Source organism: Sus scrofa, chromosome 1 (assembly GCF_054392235.1).
Source record: "Sus scrofa isolate SSC_HxYL_T2T_F1_AM1 chromosome 1, Sscrofa_HxYL_maternal_Yorkshire_Landrace_v2.0, whole genome shotgun sequence".
In the NCBI taxonomy this organism is placed as follows: domain Eukaryota; kingdom Metazoa; phylum Chordata; class Mammalia; order Artiodactyla; family Suidae; genus Sus; species Sus scrofa.
The window spans coordinates 107,717,811-107,738,405 of record NC_139383.1 but is presented as its reverse complement, the minus strand read 5'-3'; the positions used below and the strand labels follow the sequence as shown (position 1 = coordinate 107,738,405).

At 46.2% G+C, this 20,595-nt stretch overlaps 1 protein-coding gene across 50 annotated transcripts in view; it reads right to left on the bottom strand.

Moving 5' to 3' along the window:
- The window catches only part of CTIF (cap binding complex dependent translation initiation factor), a 321,869-nt gene that overhangs the window by 46,407 nt on the left and 254,867 nt on the right, over positions 1–20,595 (bottom strand). The window lies entirely within an intron of this gene.

Here is a 20,595-nt window from a genome sequence, read left to right as displayed (position 1 = left end):
ACAAGACAGAAGGTATTAAAAACCATTGGGGGGGGGGGGATTCCAGGTAAAGGGATTTGGGGGAACTCAGAGGTAGGAGTTACTACTTTCAGTGGAAATCAGTACCTTGGAAGAGCTAGGATCCTGATCTGGGAATATGGGAATATTTCAGGAGAAGGTGCGGGGAGGGTAACACAGGCCTTTGGGAAACACAGAGGTAGAGCCCATCCCCAGCATAGGTGGGGTAGAGAGGTGAGGTAGGGTTGGGAAAGAAGGTTGGGGCTAGACTGTGGTTAGGAAAGAATCAAAGGAAATCAGAAATCGGGCAGTCAAATGAAATGTGAGTAAGAGGCAATAAAAGATAGAATGGATACTATAGATAAAGTGATACATAAAATACACTTGGAAAATGACTAGAGAGCTGAAGACGAAGATAAATAGATTAAAAAAAGAAATAAGAAAAATGATAAAGACAGAAGGGACATCTAACCTACGAATTATAGAGGTTTTCAAAAGGGACATCAGAATTTACTGAACAAAAGGACCAAAGAGAAAAACTTGAAGTTGAAAATGAAACAAAAAAAGAGAACAAAAAAGAGCTGACTCTTCAGGGTTCGCAAAGTTCCAGAGCCCCACCATGTATACTTAGCAGGAGAATGTTCTCTTTTACTTTCAAGGAAAAGGAAAAATTCTAAAAACAGCTTCGAAAGAGAAAAAAAAACCCTTAGGTTTCTTACAAAGAAACAAAATTAGGGTTGGCCTTATACTTCTGTAATTGATGTTAAAATTCAGAGACATTGGGGCAAATCTGCCTATGTTTGTGGTGAAAGGAACACCCTAGCTATGAGAGAAAGTAAGAGAAAGACATTTCGCTCCAGCAAATGTTTTTGACAAATTCCACCCACATGCTTATCTTTAAAAAATATTAAATGGTGCAGCTGCTATGGAAAGCAGTATAGTGCGACTTCAAAAAATTAAAAATAGAATTATCAATATGATCCAACAATTCCACTTCTGGGCATCTATACAAAAGAACTGAAAGCAGGATTTTGAAGAGATATTTGTATACCCATGTTCACAGCAGTACTATTCACAATAGACAAGTGGTGGAAGCAACTCAAGGGTCCATCGACAGATGAATGGCTGAACAAAATGCAGTATTATGTACACAATGGAATATTATTCAGTCTTAGCATATTCGGACATGTGCTACAACATGGGTGAACTTTGAGAACATTATGCTAAGTGAAACAAGCCAGTCACAAAAAGCAAATACTGTATGATTCCACTTACATAGGTATCCTGAGTAGTCATCATTCATAGTAGAATGATGGGCACCAGAGGCTGGGGGAGGGGGCAACAAGGAATTATTTAATGGAGAATTTGGGTTTTGTAAAATGAAAAGGTTATGGAGATTGATTGCATAACAATGTGACTATACTTACCACGACTGAACTGTTCACTTAGGAAATGGTTGAGATGATAAATTTTATTTATGTCTTGTTTCAAGCCACAGTTAAAAATAACTTAAAAGTTAAAAACTTGCTTGATGGAGTTCCCATGGTGGCGCAGCAGTAATGAATCCGACTAGTATCTATGATGATGTAAATTTGATCTCTGGCCTCCCTCAGTGGGTTAAGGACCGGGAGTTACCATGTGCTATGGTGTAGGTGACAGACGTGGCTCGGATCCTCCGTTGCTGTGGTTGTGGTGTAGGCTGGCAGCTACAGCTCCAATTTGACCCCTAGCCTGGGAACTTCCATATGCCACAAGAGCAGCTCTAAGAAGACAAAAAAAAAAAAAAAAAAAATTAAACAAACGAAGAAAACTTGCTCAAATACATGCTCCAGCCAAAAAAAAAAATTATTACTCACTCAACTCTGAGAAAAATCATGGCATAGAAGGACCTGAAACCAGGTAGACTTAGGAAGTTAAGTCAAAATAGGTAATTATAATTTTGGTTATATGATTAAGTCAAAAGCCATAAATAATTCTTGAGAGAAGATATTTAATAATTAAATGTAATCTAAATAAGAATTTTATACAAGTAGGAACCTAATTATCTTAGATTAAATTAATATTACTAAGATGATTAAATTACTAAAGATTGGTGAATACTGGTGGGAGGACAGAATATTGTAAAGCACCCAAAATGTCATAATTTAGACCATGAAGTTTCACATGTCATTGCTTCTTTCTTTTGATAAATAAAGAAGTAGACCTTATAGTATGCTTTAAAAAATATTAAAACACTGGTAACCACTAGCAGATATAAAATAAAATAAAAACGCAATAAAATTGAAGTATTTTTTTTTTTTGAAGCCTCACCCATGGCATGTGGCCAGGGATCAAATCTGAGCTGTAGCTACAACCTGTGTCACAAATGTGGCAATGCCAGACCCTTAACCTACTCTGCCACAGCAGGAACTCCCAAAATAGTTTTTTTTTTGGCCACCTCAAGGCATATGGAGTTCTGGGGTCAGGGATCAGATCCCAGTTGCAGCTGTGACCTAAGCCAGACAACACCTGATCCTCTACCCACTATGCTGGGCCAGGATCGAACTTGCATCCCAGCGCTCTCAAGATGCTGATCCCCTTGCACCACAGCAGGAACTCCCCAAAGTAGTCATTAAGTAAAATAAAAGTTATTTATATAGAAAAATATATAATCCATAATAGATAATATAAAACATTATATTACTATATGCATAGTCTCAAAATACATAAAACAAAAACTATGAAAATGTAAGTAAAAGACAGAAAGATAGTATTGGAAAAACGAAACCACTAGTGTTCTACTGCTGATTAAATGAACAAAAAGTGTATTACTTAGATAACTTAAATAGTGTAATGAATAAGACTAAATGGAAACAAGCCTCACTATAAGCTGTGAGTCTATATAAAGGCCAAAAATTCAGACATTGTACAGGCCCATATGTGGACTAAGAATTGAGGACAATTTAAAAAATAGCCAGTTATGTGGATGTTTAAAAAGGTATTCTCCTATAAAAGATAAAATTGTTATAACTGCGATAAATAAATAAAGAAGTAAATATCCTCTTAAAGAAAGATCAAATAAAGATGTAATCAAATATACGACAGTAGATAATTTAGGAAATAAAGAGCTATACGAAACTTGTGGGATGTGGTCAAAGCTATAATGAAAGGTCAATTTACTGTCTTCACTATTTAGGTTATTAAGTAGGGAAGAAAATATATTCTCTAAAGTGACTTTTGAGTGCTTGAAATGTACCTCTTCAAGCTAAGATGTGCTGTCTGTGTAAAACAGACACTGTTATTAAAGACTTACTATGAAAAATATATAAAATATATCATATTTAAAAAATACTGGTTACATGCTGAAATTCTGAATATACTGGCTTTAATAAAATATAATAGCAAGTGTAAAAGTACACATGTGGATATTGTTATACTTCGATCAGACAGTGTTAATCTATATGTTCAACTCAAAAAACTTAGAAAACTGCCAATAAGGAAATATATGAAAGGACCAAGTACAGATCAAGCCAGAAAGTAATTAATTAGAAAATAGAGAAAGGAAATTATATATAAAATCATGAAAGAAGAAACAGAAATAAAATGAGAAATATGAACAATATATGTAAACAGATATGGAGTAGATAAAAAAGCACAATAAAAACTATTTGCAACTCTACGCTGATGATTTTGCGAAAAATGATGATATAGGTGCTTTTCTAGAAAATAAATATCACCAAACTTTACTAAAAACTAAAAGTCAGAAAAAAACCCCAAACACTGTAAAATGAAAAGTTCTGAAAGAATTACCTACTATAAGGAGGTCTCTAAACTTAAAACTCTTATAGGTAAGTTGATTCACATTTTCGAAAAATTAGATACCTGCTCTGCTATGTAAACTGATATAGAACACAGAAAAAGATAAACTTTTCTAGTTCCCTATTACTAAAATCCTGTAACGACAGTAAATTACAAATAAAAAAGCCTATGGGCTAATCTTTCAAATGTGAAGACCTGAAAGCCCTACTTGAAATACTAACAAACAGATCCATTAAAACCAAGTAGATTTTATCCCAGAAAGAAAAGGACAATTTAGTATCAGTAAATCTATAATCATCATATATTACATCCATAGGCCTGATTGAAAAACAGCAGCAACATCCATGAGCCTTGGAAGGAAGGACTGATATGAAATAAAAAGATTTGATATGATTTATATGTATGAAAACCCCAAGAGAACACTCTAATAAAAATTAGAATTAACAAGAGAGCTTAGAAACTAATGAATAGCATTTAGATGAAAATTTAATATACAAAAATCAACATTTTTTTTAATGACGGGATTAACCAGTGAGATATTTTAATGCACAAAAGCTCATTGAGTAAGCCATGAAATTCTTAAATGACATTTTAAGAAATGTGCAAGATTTCTGTGAAGAAAATTGCAGAACCGAACTGAGAGATTTAAGAGAATGTCTTAAACAAGTGAAGAAACATAATATTCCTTACTAGGTAAATGGCATTGTAAAGATGATAATTCTCCTTGAAATAATTCACAGGTTTAACACCAGTTTGTACTCCATATTCTAATGGGAACTTTTTGGAAGGAAAGGGGGAATGGAGATTTGAAAAAAATCATCCTAAAAGTAATCTGAAAGAATAATAGGGAAATAGCTAAAAACAAAACAAAATTGGAAAGAGTTATATGACTTTCACCTCTCCTAAAGCTTTCATAAATAAAAAGGTGTGGAATTGACATAAGAAGGAACAGCTAGATCAGATAGCCTAGAAACAAATTTGGCGTTCATAAGGGTTTATCCCATGGTCCCCAGAGAACCACAAATTAGTAGCAAAGGAAGCATTATTCACTCCGGCAATGAGGCAGGGACAGGTGTCTATGTCTGGGTGGGGGCGGGGCGGGGTGGATAATTTAGAATCTCCTTTCACACTGGACCTTAAAATGAATTCCAGATGGAATAAGGAGGTACATGTGGAAAAAAAAAAAAAAAAAGGACAAACCATAAGACGTTGAAGCAAATTAAATTCAGTACTTCTCAAATTTCTGGATGGAGATGATCTTTCTAATTAAAACATGAAGAACTGAATGAAAAATCAAAACATAATCACACTTATGAGGCAAAGAACACACCAGGAAAAATAACCGCAAGAAATGTGACAAAAGGTAATGGCCTTAATATATAAATAGCTTGTTCAAATTGGTATTAAAAGTACTAAATCCCTCATGGACAAATGGGGAAAGGGCGTGAAAAGATGTCGAACATAAATTGCTGATAAATACATAAAAAATAATTAAATCTCAGTAGCAATCAAACAAATAAAAATATCTTTTTTTCCCCCCACTTATTATGTTAGCAAAGCTTAAAAACTAGTAATTGTCAATGCCGGTAAAAATGAAATGAGACAGGTACTCTCATAATATGGGCCATGTAAACTGGTATCACTTTCCTGAAAAATCTTAAAACAAGCCCCTAAAATGTTCTTATTGTTTGATCCAGTAATTGCGCTTCTGGATAATTATCAATAGGAAATAATTAAAAATAACAGGAAAAATAAGCTCAATACACACAAAAATCCAACAATCTAAGCATGCAACAATAGGGGAATGATTAAGTAAATGATGACTCACGAACCCATTAAAATTACATTTATGAGACGTTCACAACAGCTTGGGGGGAAGGGTGTATAATGCTAAATGAAAAAACCAAAAGCAAACTTGCATATATTGCACAAACTTATCCATGAATTGAAAAAAAAATTTTTTTAAAGGAAAAAGATGAGAAATATCCAAAGTGTTAACTAACAGTGGTTGTTTCTCAACAGTGGAATTATGGATGACTTTTTAACTTTTTTTGATTTTCTGAATTTCTCTACTTTTCTGTGAACATTTCATTTCATAATCAGAAAAAGTTACTTAAAAAGAAATAGGCAGACTGTGACCCTTTTCCTTGATTTTTTTTTGATTAGGACATCGAAAGTCTTGGAGTGACCTGCCAGCTATTGGTGATTCTCACTAGAAGGGTGGGGAAGTAGGTTATGAACTTGCCTAAGCCCAGAGGCCATCAAAAGCCAGCCTATGTGTCTCTTCTTGGCGCGTTATGTTCTAGGTTGCCAGCTTCTCCTCTGGAACAAGGCACTCTTTTCTGCCAACCGAAACCAGCCATCCCCTGGGTCTCCCGCTCTGCCTTCAACCTCAGCCTTTTGCATCCAGAACCAGCAAGGGGCCTCAGATTGGTGGCAGCCATTTCAAAGTCTGCTATTTGGCTCCAGGTTCTCATCTGACCGGCAGGCTCCCTCCCAGCAACTCCTAGTGCCTTTCCCCAAACTTTAAGGCTACCATTTAAGCCCTGTTTCCTGCCTAAAACTATTTATTGACGTACTGCTATTTCCTGCACCGGCCACATCAATAAGCCCTGAAAGCCATTCAGTGTCTCAGGTTTCTCAAGGCATTCTGGGAAATTCTTCCCTGCTCTGGATAACCACATGAACTCTGGCATGATAGAGTCCTGTGGTCAAGCCAAAAACAGCTGCATGCAGGCAAAGGGGGAAAAACACCCCCCGCCCTGGCGGCCAGCAGCCGCAGCAGGGAGATGGTGCCCTGAGAGAAGAGAGGCATTAGGGCACAAGGATCTCAGTGTATTCTGAGGCTTCTGAAGTAGATGGTGGCTCCACCAATCCCTGCAAACTTGCCATCATTTCCTTCTCCTAAAACAAATGATCAAGGGAAATCTGCCCATCCACATACTACATCCCCAGTGACTGGTTTGTTGCTATTCGGAGAGGTGGCTGCCGCTGCTGCCATGTCCCCAGGGCAGAGGAGAAAGTGCCCTTTTATTTACTGCTGGCAGGAAGTTTCTTTTTCCTTGAGAAGTCGAGAGGAAGTGCTGGAGGGGTGGGTACTGGGGAGCTGGTGACAGCCCACCAGCAATGAGTTGATTCCAGTCCTTCTCCATTGGATGGAGGTCTTAAAAAGGATATTTGCCAGAATTCTTCCTACTGGAAAGAGGAAAGTCGTTTTCAAGTAGAAGGTGATCTATTTTTTTATTTGGCTCAAACTCTCACTTCCTTCAGGTTTCTGCTCCATGGTGGCTCCTCAGGGAGGCCCCCCTACCTGCCTCTCTAGGGTGGCAGCCCCCAGGGCGCAACTTCCTGCCTGAGTTACATTTTCCTCCTTGTCCTTATCACCTCTTTCAGGTCCTGTATTTGCTGATGGTCTGACCCTTCTCTAGAAAGCAGTTTCACTAGGTCTGGAATCTTGTCTTACCATTACCACGTTCCCTAGAATGGTACCCGGTTCATAGCAGGTGTTTGGAGAACATGTAGGTAAAGGGTCCACGATAAGTGATCAGCCCCAGCTCTTCAAGAGGCCAACTTGTTCAGGGAGTTCTTACTGTGGCTCAGAGGGTTACGAACCCACTAGTATCCATGAGGATGTGGGTTCGATCCCTGGCCTAGCTCAGAGGGTTAAGGATCTGGCATTGCCATGAGCTGTGGTGTAAGTCGTAGATCCTGCAGTGCTGTGGCTGTGGTGTAGGCTGGTGGCTACAGCTCTGATTGGACCCCTAGCCTGGGAACCTTCATATGCCACAGGTGCAACCCTAAAACACAAAATAAAAAAAGGCCAACCTCTTCAGAGAGAACAGGCTGCTACCATTCTTTTCTTAATCTAAAATTTGAGAGGACAGAGTCAGTATGTCTTCCAGATGAACTTTTCTTTCATTTGTGGCTGTTACTTCACTCCCCGGATATTCTTCCCACCTGCTCTGTGCCAGCCCTGGTCCAGTCCATCTCATTGCATTTGTTTCCCTTTTGTGGGTAACATTTTTATCACAGGGTGAAGTTTTTTATTTGGGACATATTTTCCCCCAAGGTTGCATCAAAGTAAGGCCAAGTGATGGTGCTGCCCTTTGTGATGGGGTCATCTGCAGTTTTCATTTGGGTGCCTCCCTGGCCTTGGGCCTCCCTTCAGTCAGCCTGTCCCCTCAGTGCTGCTTGGCCACGGAATCCCACTGGCACGCTCCCCCTCCTCTGGCCCTATCTCTCGGCCCAGGGCCGGCCTGCCTGCTCCCAGTGGGTAGAAACAGGCCCTGGGTAGTTCCTGCGGCACCTCTCCCCAGGTCATTATCATTTGGGGGGACCCTAGGGCAGGAGCTTCCTCCTCACAGAAGGCAATAGGGTCCGTTCTGGGCATCTGGTCAGAGAGGCAGAGGCGGGGCCATTCCCAAGCCTAGCTCTGGTCTGAAGGGGGAACTGGAGACATTATAGCAGATCAGCCTCCTCCGGTTTGAGAGAAAGCCCTAAATGTGCCATTTCGTATCCTCTTCTGGGACCTCTATGTTCCATGAGACACCTCATGAGACACCCTTATGGAAAAGGATTCAGGGATATGAAGCCCCCTCAACTTGGTTTCTGTGACTTAGAACCAAAAAGAACTGATCAGTACAACAGGCCCCTCCTCTGTGATGGAAGAGTGGCTCCTGGCCTGGGGATAAAATGGGCTGAGCTGGAAAGGAGGGTGGGCTGACACTGGGTGGGCGTCCTTCCAGCAGAGCCCAACGTCATGAGGGGAGAAGAGAGGAGAACGGCTGGCTTCTCACACCCCAACTTGGGGCAGCATGATGGAAGGACTGCCAAGGTCTGGGCATCACTATGACCCCTTCGGCTTCAAGGAGTGACATGTGCAATGGATCTGGTGCACAGTAGGTGTTTAACAAGTGGCAGAAAGACCTCCTGGTCATTGTGCCCTGAGTCATTTTGGTTTTTTGTTTTTTTCCGCCCTTTTCTTGGAGTTTCTGGGCCAGGGATCTATGCCACAGCTGTGGCAACGCTGGATCCTTAATCCACTGTGCTGGGCTGTGGATCAAACCTGCGTCCCAGTGCTCTAGAGATGCTGCTGATCCCACTGTGCCACAGTGGGTACTCCCCCGAGTCATTTTATCCACCAGAGTCAGCCCCAGACCTGGCTTTCCCCTCCTCCTGGCAGCCCCAGCAGAGGGGTATACCACCAGGCTGCACACTCACAGCTGGCCATCGTGGCCACACAGTGGTCACAGCTGCCAGGCTTGGCTCAGTCAGTCCTGCTGGGCTCTGAGGGCTGGTCCTGGGGATTCAGCTGACCTCAACTCTGGAACAGTGGGACTCTGACCTACAGGTCACTCTGGCTGGGGCAATAGTCTGTGCCGGTCCCTTTCCTTGTCTGAAGAAGGCGACTCAGAGGGCAGGGTGAGCATAGGGCTGCAGCCGCCATCCACTCTGGGATTGGTTGCTTGCCCTGGGTTCTGATGTCCACTGGGCCCTGCCTTTGGGTATGTCCTTTCCCTTCTCACTGCAGGCAGGACCTTTCCCTGAGTAGCCTAGACCTCCCCAGGCCATGGCTCAGACACCCAATCATGTGATGCCAAAGTGGTTATTCCACTGCTTCTACTCTACTCTGCTCCCAGACACCCAGACACTTTAGATTTCATTCTTGGCTGCAAGTGACAGAAACCCTCTCAAACTAGCTTAAGCACATAGGGCTTGAACTGGTTTATGTGGTAGGGATGGAAGGGGCTGGTCCCCAAGAACATAGCCAGTCCACAGGGCTCAAAGAATGCCACAGCTGGTCCTGCCTGCCCATGCTTCTGCCTGTCTCGGCTTTGTGCATGTTGACCACTTTCTCTCCTGTCAGGGTCTCCCTTTGTGATGACAAAAAATGGCTGTCATAGCTCCCAGTCTCTTACCACGATGGCTTGTGAGCCAAAGGAAGACAGACATCCTCCCTCCCGTGTCCAACCTGCAAATTTCAGGGAAGGATTCTGATTGGCCCTGCTCATCAGATGACCATCCCTCAGACCCAATCACTGTGGACAAGGAGACAGGGTTCCTTGATTTGCCAGATCCAAGTCACGTGGCCAATTCTGTGGTGGGGTAAAGTGGGGCCCTGTGACAGATCCCCAGACCACAGACAGAGACAATAGCAGCCCACTGCAAACACAGACCCATCAGTGTGGCTTTCATAAGTGCCTGAAACTCTCCTGAGCATCATATCAAATTCCCCACGTGCTGGCATTGACTGCTGCCCTCTAAGTCCTACCCAAAGGAATAGAGAGTGACATTATTGGGATAATATTGAATTAGCTCCAATAAACAGACATGTACATCATGCCCCAAATGCTGGCCCTTTGTCGTTATTAATAAACAAAGCCCTGGAGACATTCTCTGTGACTGATGGACACTGAGGCTGAGAAAGTGCTCTTCCGGGCATATGGCTCCAGGTAAAGGGAATACGCTGTGGCTGGGAACAGCCATCAGCCACTCCCAGTGGAATCTAGAACATTCTGGAGACACTTTCCAAGCTTCCCAAGGTGTGAGCAAAATCTAGGTTGGCAAAATTAGGTCAGGTAGGCTCAGCTCTGCTGATCTGTAGGTGGTGGAGCGGGGAGAATAGGGGAGCGGCGCTGGGGTGCAGTGGAGAAAGAAGCTGAGAAGTTGGGCTGATTCAGTGGGAATTCTGTCTTGCACTTATGCAGGCACGAAGCCTCATTCTCAGGCAAGGGGGAGCCAGCACCTGCTGTGGCTGTGGCCTTGAAAAGCCCTCAGAAGAGGCTGGAAGTTTGAGCTGGATTGCTTGACAGGAATACCGGTGAATGAGCAGGAATTCCTGCAAGCAGGCTGTCACAGGATTCACTCAGCCTCAAGAAGACACCTCCAGGTACCACTCGCCAAGTGCAGGTTTGTCCGAAAACCTAGGGCAGCCCTCACTAACCAGACCTTCTGCAGGGCTGGGCCCTGGCCTTATCTGCTGCCTGCCTGATTGTGCCATAGTAGTACCACCATACATTGACATAACAATCATCTTTCCCAAGCACTTCCCACAGATATTCCTGGCTCTGCCCCACACAACATCTCACGCTGGAGGACGAGGTCCTGGGATCTGACCATCTTTTCCAGGCTGGTAGGGCTGGAACCCAGGTCTCTAATTCTGCTTCTGCTGTTTTCTCCCCACAGGCATCCTGTTTGAAAAGGCCCTCTTGGAAGTTCCTATTGTAGCTTGCAGGTTACAAACCCGACTAGTATCCATGAGGATGTGGGTTTGATCGCTGGCCTCACTCAGTGGGTTAAGGACCTGGCGTTGCCGTGTAGGTCATAGACGCGGCTCAGATCTGGCATTGCTGTGGCTGTGGTGTAGGCCTGCAGCTGCAGCTTTGATTGAACCCCTAGCCTGGGAACTTCCATATGCCGCGGGTGCAGCTCTAAAGAGTAAGGAAAGGCCTTTTTTTTATATACCAGAGCAGTCTGCCTTTGCCCTGAACTGTCCTGCAGGTACCCCCAGAAAAGAGGGCTCAGCCATCAGTTCTGTAGAATTGGGATTCCTCCCTGCCTGGCTGCAGTCCTGCTCAGAGAGTGGCCATGGGCTTGGAGGCAGGTATCCATCAGGGGCTGGCCCCAGCCCAGGCAGGTTTCATCCATCACACCAAGCTCTCTTTAGCGAGTGAGGTGGGCATTCTCACCATGGCCTCAGCTCAAGGAGCAAGCCAGCTGCCAAATAAAGGAGGTGATGAGTCTGAGTGGGGCCAGGGACCCTGTGACTATCAGGCCAATCTGTGAAAAATCAGTGTCCTCATCTGTAAAGTAGAAAGAGACTCTCTGACCTGCACAGGGTCGATGAGGTGATGGTGTGATGAAATGTGAAAACCCCTGGGAAAAACTGAGAGCCCCCAAAATAGAAAAGAGCCGCTATGCCCCATAGCCTTGCAATTTGAGAAACAAGGCACATGGTGGACCGGTGTCTTGTCCATGATTTTCTGTGGGAGAGAAGTGGGAGCTGAGGCCCAGCTTATCCAGCTTGCTGGAGATTCCTGGAGTCTGCTCTCAGAGTTTCTTGCCTGGACCAGGTTTTACCAGGAGGGTCAGGTCACCTCCTTCAGGCAGAAACGATGTTTAGGATCCCAACTGTTTGGTGCCAGGCCCACAGGCCATGCTCTGGAAGCAATTGGAAACTGAAGACTTGTGAAATCCTACTTTCCATGAGCAGCCACATTACTTCTGAAACTGTCTGGAAGGCTAGCGATAAAAATAGCTGATTACACAGGCGTTATTCAACTATTTATAGAATTTGAGAAAACCCCTTGAAGTGCTCACGAAAAGATTTGGCCTATAATGGGGATTCCAGAATGACTCAGCCTAAAGCCCAAATCCACCCGCAACTTTGAACTTTGACACAGCTGAAGTTTTCAAAAGTCACATTAACATTTACAGAGCAGTATCCCTCAGGGAAGCAGTAATGGGGGCACACACAGCTTTTATCAAGCTGTCTCCCAAAATGTTTGTGGGAAGACAAGTTAAGCAACAGTGGGAAGTGGGGCACTCGGAAAGAAGGACTCGAGGTCCAGTGGGCTCGGGAAGGTCAAAATTTGCAGCTGTGCAATGGGGATCCTGGCTCCTGCTCTACCTTTGGAAACCACGGGGCTATGGATGTGGAAGCAATTGTCATGCCTGTTATTTTCAGCAAAGATGCAGAAGGAAGCTGTTCGCACCAGGCTCCATCTAAACGAGCCTGGCTATTGCAACATGCCATTCCCTTTGGTTCTACCCATCTGGACTTGATGTCGGCTCTGAGCCCAGCGCTGCAGGGGTGGGGGTGGCCCTAAAGGAAGCGCTCAGGCCCTCTCAGTGAGCCGTGAGCTCCAGGCCACAGACCAGATGGGCCCCCGTGTTGTTCCAAGGAGCCTCGGGCCAACCGTGGTGGGGGGGGGGGGGCGATGATGGGCAGGAGGGTAGGCAGACTCCAAGCCCCTCTGCTGGATCTGTTTTACATGGTGGAGGAGGTGCCTGAAGTCGAGTTTGGAAAAAATAACTGCTGCTAAAAATGTTTGAAAACCACTGGTGTATCAAGAGTCCGCACAATGGGCTCGAAGGCCAGACAGGCCTGGATGATTGGACTCCCACCCAGCCCTGGGACCTGGGCAAGCCCCAAGACCTCCCAGAGTCTCCCATTCCCCATGTGGGCAAGGATAACAGGGCTAGACATAACAAGGATGGAAAGTGACTGGCTGAGGAGAAGCTCCTTCTCGCTTCCTTGGCCTTCCCCACTTGGGGCCCAAGGACCTCCATGGCAGGTGTGACCTGTCTGCCTTTTCACCCCTTGGCCACCTTGTAAAGGGAAGTTTCTTAGGGAAAAGGTGGATGCTAAGATGGGAAGCGCATCCTGCCCTTATTTGGGTTTCCATGCATATTAAGATGGATGGAAGAAAGGAAAGATTCTTTATCCACAGGGGATCCAACATGACCCAAGAGAGAAGAGAGAACCTGGAGATCAGAAAGGGGTGGGTTATCCTTACTAAGAAATGATCTAGTGGGAAGACCAGAAGACCTGCTGTTTGGGGGCTATGTGACTTTGGGAAAGTCATTCACCTCCTTTGGCCTCAGTTTGGTATCCCACAAAATGAAGCGGAGTATACTTGTCCCATCAGGCCCATGCATAGTGGTGAAGACAATAAGGCGATGGCTAGAAAATCACATGGTGTGACATAGAGCACAGACTTGTGGTTGCCAAGGGAGATGGGGGAGAGAGGGGGAGGGGCTGGGAGCTTGGTATTAGTAGATGCAAACTATTGCATTTAGAATGGATAAGCAATGAGGTCCTACTGCACAGCACAGGGAACCTTATCCAATCTCTTGGGATAGAACACGAGGGAAGATACTATAGGAAAGGGAATCTATCTATCTGTCTGAGTGGGTCACTTTTTTGTACAGCAGAACTTGACATGACATTGTAAATCAACTATAATTTTTAAGAATCATTAAAAAATTAAAATGAAATCAGCTGGCGAGCTGAGCATGGTTTACAATACAGTATGGCGGGTCTTGATGAATGGAGACCATCCCTTGCTCATTAGCCCCTTAAAGTTCAGCTCGATCTTGACCTGGCACAATGTAAATGGCTCAACAGACCCTTCCTGAACTGATTCTTGTGATCAAAGGCTGCCGACTGGCACCGGTCACTTTCCCTGCCTGTGGTCTTGCTGACCAGGCACCTCCTGTTGAGCAAGATACTGGGTGGTGGAGGAGAAGCCATCTGCTAGAGCAGATTTGCCTAATCTCGGCACTCTGGAGATTTGGGGCCGAATTATTTGGGCGGGGGTCGGGGGGGCACTATCCTGTGCATGGTAGGTCCCTATCCACTCAATGCCAGTCAGAGCCCCCACCACCCTCACCCCTAGTTGTAGAAGCCAAAAATATCTCCAGGCATTTCCGAATGTCTGCCAAGGGCAAAATCACCCCCAGCTGACGGCCACTGCCTGGAGCGAGACTGTGCACACTCCCGCCCCCACCAGGGCATCTTCTTAGGACCCAGCAAGATGATGTGGAAGTTCTCGAGTAACACTGGGAAGCAACGCAGTTCAGGGCTCTGTCTACTGTAAGGCCTAGGAGGGCGCACCCCTGCAACTGTCTAGAAACTTCCCAGGGGCTGTATACAACGCACACCTGCACGCCGAGCAGGCTGCAGATGGAGCTGGTGCTAACTCAGCACTCAACCATAGCGGCGCATATAACTTGCCCCGGCATCTAGTCCGCAGACTCTGGTCATTTCCCCTCTTGATACAGAACAATGGTTTAAAATAAAAAAGCAGAAGCCCTTATGTGTGATGATTCAAAACCCCAAGAGGGTAAAAATAAAGCTGGGCTCTGACACTGACAGCTTGGGTTGTGATGTTAGCCCTGCGAGCAAATGATCTTTCATCAGTTGGACTGTATTTTTAAATGTGAACAGTTTATCACGCTTAACACTGCTTATTTGGGGGTGCCTTGGACAACAGATAATTCAACTGCATTTACCAGATGACACTGACAAATACTTCCCACGCCCGTGTCCCCAGATAAAAATAACGCCAGCTTGCTCACAGGTTTGCGGAAAAAAAGGGCAGGAAGCTGGAGGTACCAATCGTGTCTGGCACATCCTCCCCACCCCCGCACTGGCCCCTGGTGGTGCTGGCTCTGCTGCTGGAGGAGGAAGTGTTACCCAGGTGACACATGATGTTCTAACTGTGTGAGACAATGGGGAGGCCTGGAGTGGTATCCCTTCAGGAGCCCCAGGCTCTGCCCATCACAGAAGGCTCTGCTTCCTTAGCAAGCATCCAAGGAGAATGAAGAGAGCACTGTGAGAGCTTGGACAGTCACTCAGCCTTGCTGAGCCCAATCTAGAGAATGGGTTCATACAACATTTCCTACCACCTGTTATGGATATGGTGAGATCCAAATGCCTGACTCCTGTAGCACGGGGTAGATGAAGGCTGCAGGCCTAGAAGCACAGGCCTCTGTGGAGTGACCCCAAAGGCACAACTTTCTTTGCCTTAGAGCATTTCCCTTGTAACCAGCAGGCACAGCGCCTGAAGGCACCCCAAAGTACAGCACCTATCTTTTCTTTTTAGGGCCTCACCTGTGGCATATGGAAGTTCCCAGACTAGGGGTTGAATCGGAGCTGCAGCTGCAGGCTACACCACAGCCGCAGCGAGGCCAGATCTGAGCCACATCTGCAACCTACACTGAAGCTTGTGGCAACACTAGATCCTTAACCCACTAGGCCAGGGATCGAACCCCCATCCTCATGGATACCAGTAGGGTTCTTAACCCATTGAGCCATGATGGGAACTCCACCACATCTTTAGGATAAGGCTCCATTTCTCCAGCAATTCCCCCAGTCAAACCACAGGGGAAACATCAAATACCAATTACATTGGCATGGTTCAACTGATCAGAAACTTGCTCTTCTATGAGAAAGACAAGACTTAAGAAAGGTGGGGTCTGGGAGTTCCCGTCGTGGCGCAGTGGTTAACGAATCTGACTAGGAACCATGAGGTTGCGGGTTCGATCCCTGCCCTTGCTCAGTGGGTTAAGGATCCGGCGTGGCCGTGAGCTGTGGTGTAGGTTGCAGACGCGGCTCGGATCCTGCGTTGCTGTGGCTCTGGCGTAGGCCAGTGGCTACAGCTCCGATTCAACCCCTAGCCTGGGAATCTCCATATGCCGCGGGAGCGGCCCAAGAAATAGCAACAACAACAACAACAACAACAAAAGACAAAAAAAAAAAAAAAAAAAAAAAAAAAAAAGAAAGGTGGGGTCTGAAGGGAAGAAAACGAGGGGTGATTTAGACGCTCCACAGGGGCAGCACTATGGGAAATCATCTAGAGGGTGACTGATCACAGGAGACCCTGGAGTCCATGGGGCACTCTGACAAGGATATTGGGGACCCAGGCTGGGAAGGCTGTTGGTATAGGCTGCCGACATGGCTCTTTTTGCTCTGCGCTGGACACATCTGACTGCAGCTGTCAAGGAAAAGACTAGAACAGTATAAAGGACAGCCCTAAGGAGAGCAGGGCTCCAGCTTAGATGTAAGTAGAGAGATTGAAAGAAACAACCCCCATTGCACAAGTTCTCGCATCAGCATCCTGAAGGAATTTAAGGTAGGAGTGCACTTACGAATATTCCGGAAACCATGAGTATGTCAGAAAGGCGAGCCTGTTCTAATTCTAGGTCCTTTTCCCCAGTCAGCCTCGATGTGGCTGTGGGCTGCACACATCCAAGTGTGCCCTGCAGGCATCCCCCCAAGGTCAGATGGCTGCTTCCTTTAACAATATCCATGTTGATGAGCTGCTTTGTGCTCTAACCACCTCCAGCAAGTTCCCTTTTCTTGTGCATAGACATCACTGATCCAAAGGTAATAAAAAAAAAAAAAAAAAAAAAAACTAAACTGCTGAGTGGTGGAAATGTTTGCCATTTTTAAAAGTGGTCTCTCGTGGAGTTCCTGTTGTGGCTCAGCCAATTAAGAACCTGACTAGATTCCATGAGGATACAGGTTTAATCCTTGGCCTCGATCAGTGGGTTAAGAATCCAGCATTGCCACAGCTGTGGCATAGGTTGCAGATGTGGCTTGGATGTGGTGTTGCTGTGGCTGTGGTGTAGGCTGGCGTCTGCAGCTCCAATTCGAACCCTAGCTTGGGAACGTCCATATGCCGTGGGTGCAGCCCTAAAAAGCAAAAACTGATCTTCCAGGGGGTGTTTCCTTCCTCTGCCCTAAGCCTGCCATTCCAGCACTTCCAACACGTGAAAAATGGTGCCTGGCTTGGTATTGTGGATAGCAAAGAGCTTGGCTTTCCCAAGGCACTGATGGCTAAGGTTCTATCCTCTGAGGGGGGAAGAAAAATCCTATTTTTCCATAAACATTAAACTCTTAACACACAGAGGGTCTGAAGATCTTCCCCATACAGAATTCTGAGTCATCAGGCAAGTGACAAAAAAAGAAGGGGAGCATACCCAAATGCTGAACCCCATTCTTGGGATCCAGAGAAAAGCCGTCTGGTCCTACCCTTCAGGCTAGAAAGTTGCTGGAGAAAACATAACCCACATATTTGAAAGAGGCCAGAGAATAAATATCCCTTTACAAGCCATGTTAAGAAACTTAACTAAATAAAACTAAGAAGTGATTCGTCGCCCACCCCCATCCCCAACGAGCATCTTCATTCAATGAAAGAATTCACTCCAGACTTCCCTTAATCTGGGGACACCCTTATGAGAATACGGGCTAGATGAGAAGGTGATCTACAGGCTGGTGTCTCTGGTGGCTCAAGAGATGGTCCATTTCTCAACAACTGTTAAGTTATCACAACCCCAGAGAGCTGTCTCTATGGGAGCTGAAGACCCTTGAGAAATGAGGCTGTAGAAAAGCCAAGGTCCATAAGGATGTTGGAGAGGTGTGGGATAGTGGCAGAGAATGGCGATTACCTGGGCACTTAAGGCCGTTGATGGGCCTCCCTCTAGCACCTAGGTCCTGGTTGGACGTGAAATTCTTTTTTTTGTTTGTTTTTTAAGGGCCGCACCTGAGGCATACAGAAGTTCCCAAGGCTAGGGGTCGAATCAGAACAGCAGCTGCCGGCCTCTGCCATAGCCACAGCAATGTGGGATCTGAGCAGCATCTTCGACCCACACCACAGCTCATGGCAATGCCGGATCCTTAACCCACTGAACGAAGCCAGGGATCAAACCCGCGTCCTCTTGGATCCTGGTTGGGTTTGTTACTGCTGAGCCACAGCAGGAACTTCTGAACACGCTGTTCTTCAAGAAGAAGGCAACCTTGCAGGCTGAAGGTCAAAATACCTGGCCTGGAGTAACGCCTCCTGCTTCTAAAACAGGGCTTCTTTCTAACATGAAAGTAACATCAGGTGAAGCCATCACAGGAAGTGAAGACAAAACTGACCTCTTGTGATTTCCCTGGTCTCTGTCATGGATCCCACATAGGACTCCAGCTGGAGTCTCCAACCATCCACCCATTCCTCTCTGCTCTGGCCCTCCATCCACAGATGGTTGTGGGCCTGCTCTCTGGCAGGTACTGATGCTAATGCAGTAGACACAGGGGCGGGGTGGTGGTGGGGGCACAGGGGCTGGGGTGCAGGGGGTGGGAGGGAAGGAATGTCCTAAGCTGCAGTCTGAGATCTGCTAAACAATCAGGAAAACCTAGAGTTCTGACAAACTCTAGGTCTGACAGGCATCTCCAGAGGACATCTGCTTCAGTACCACCTGCTTTCAATCATCCCAAGGTGGTTTGTAAAGGTGTCCTATTTTTAAAGCTATTCTGGGAACAAGGTCCCCAACTTCCCTCTGCTTCTAAGTCTTCTCTATACCCACTTCCCCAAGCAGTTGGCTACTGAAAAGTTCAGCCCCCCTCCCCCGCCCCCCGGGCTCAGCCAGAGCCCCACCTCTGAACCCACCAGCCCAAGCTCATCCCCCCTGGTGGAAGGAAGGCCCTCCTCACACTTGGGAAGCCTTCTGGGGAGCCTGCATTTGCTGGGTGGGAGTTTAGTCCATGCCTCAGCTCTCGCCCTCTCTGCTTGCCCCATCTTTCCATTTTATTTTATTTTATTGTTTTACTTTATTTTTTGCTTTTCAGGGCCAACTTGAGACATACAGAGAGGTTCCCTCTGCAGGGGTCTAACTGGAGCTACAGCTGCTGGCCTACGCCACAGTCACAACAACATGGGATCTGAGCTGCATCTGTGACCTACACCATAGCCCAAGGCAACACTGGATTCCTGACCCACTGAGCCTGGCCAGGGATTAAATCAGCATCCTCATGGACTGTAGTCAGATTTGCTTCCGCCACGCCACAACAGGAACTCCTTTATTTATTTTTTTAATTTTTATTTTTTTTGGAGTTCCCGTCGTGGTGCAGCGGAAAGGAATCTGACTAGGAACCATGAAGTTGCGGGTTCGATCCCTGGCCTCGATCCGTGGGTTGAGGATCTGGCGTTACCATGAGCTGTGGTGTAGGTCACAGACACGGCTCAGATCCTGCGTTGCTGTAGCTGTGGTGTAGGCCGGCAGCTGTAGCTTGGATTGAACCCCTAGCCTGGGAACCTCCATATGCTGTGGGTGTGACCCTAAAAAAAAAAGATTTTTTTTTTTTTTTTTTTTTGGTCTTTTAGGTGAGTTCCCAGGTTAGGGGTCCAATTGGAGCTGTAGCCACTAACCACAGCCATAGCCATAGCCACAGCCACAGCAACGCGGGATCTGAGCCAAGTCTGTGACCTACACCACAGCTCACGGCAACACCAGATCCTTAATCCATTGTGGGAGGCCAGGGATTGAACCTGCATCCTCATGGATGCTAGTCAGGTTCATTAACCACTGAGCCATGACGGGAACTCCCTTTATTTTACTTTAAAAGCAGCTTTGCCCCATCTTTCATCACGGCTATGCTAGAAGGCTGGCTGATTCCTTGCCCGACACGACTTCAGCCTGATTCCAAGCTTACCCTAGCCTTCAGCTTTGTGCTTGGCCTTGAGGAATAACTCTGCTGAGGCAACAGCAGAGGTACGGTCCACCCCTATGAGGAAGGAGTAGTTCAAAGTGTCAGGTCCACCCCTATGAGGAAGGAGTGGAGAGCAAGAACCGAGGTGGCGATTAGAGCGGGCACCCTGGGGGACTTCCGTAGGGGACTGGAATTCATCCTTTGGGCCTTTAGTCAGCAGGCCTGAAGCATCCCGAGGTGGTACAGGTGGTGATGGGGAGGGGGGTGTGTGAAATCTTCTTCAGAGGAAAGAAATTAATAGGAGCAGATGGGGGATCCCAACTCAATTTTGCTCCACTTCTGGAGTCCTGCTGCCAGTCCTGTGCCTGCATGGGTGGCAGGGAGACCCTCTGCGATGTCCTCCAGTCCCCGTGAGCTGGGCACTGGCTGTCTGGAAGGCCGGCTCTTCCTCAAAGCCCTTCCCCACTTTCCTGGGGAAATGGCTGGACCCACGGTGCTCAAATCTAATAAAACTGGGGCAGGCTGACACTTTGAACTACTCCATTATTCCTGCTTAGGCCTTTACATGGTGACTTCAAAGAAGTATTTGGGAGTGATTTTTAGGGAAAACTAGATCGATGAAGAAGAACTTCAGCTGGGCAATGATTAAAAGGCAAAAGGAGAGGGAGCTCCCACTGTGGTACAACAGGATCTGTGGCATCTTGGGAGTTCTGGGACGTGGGTTTGATCCCTGGCTCAGCACAGTGGGTTAAGGATCCGGTGTTGCCACAATTGCGGCTTAGGTGGTGACCATGGCTTGGATCTGATCCCTGGCCCGGGAA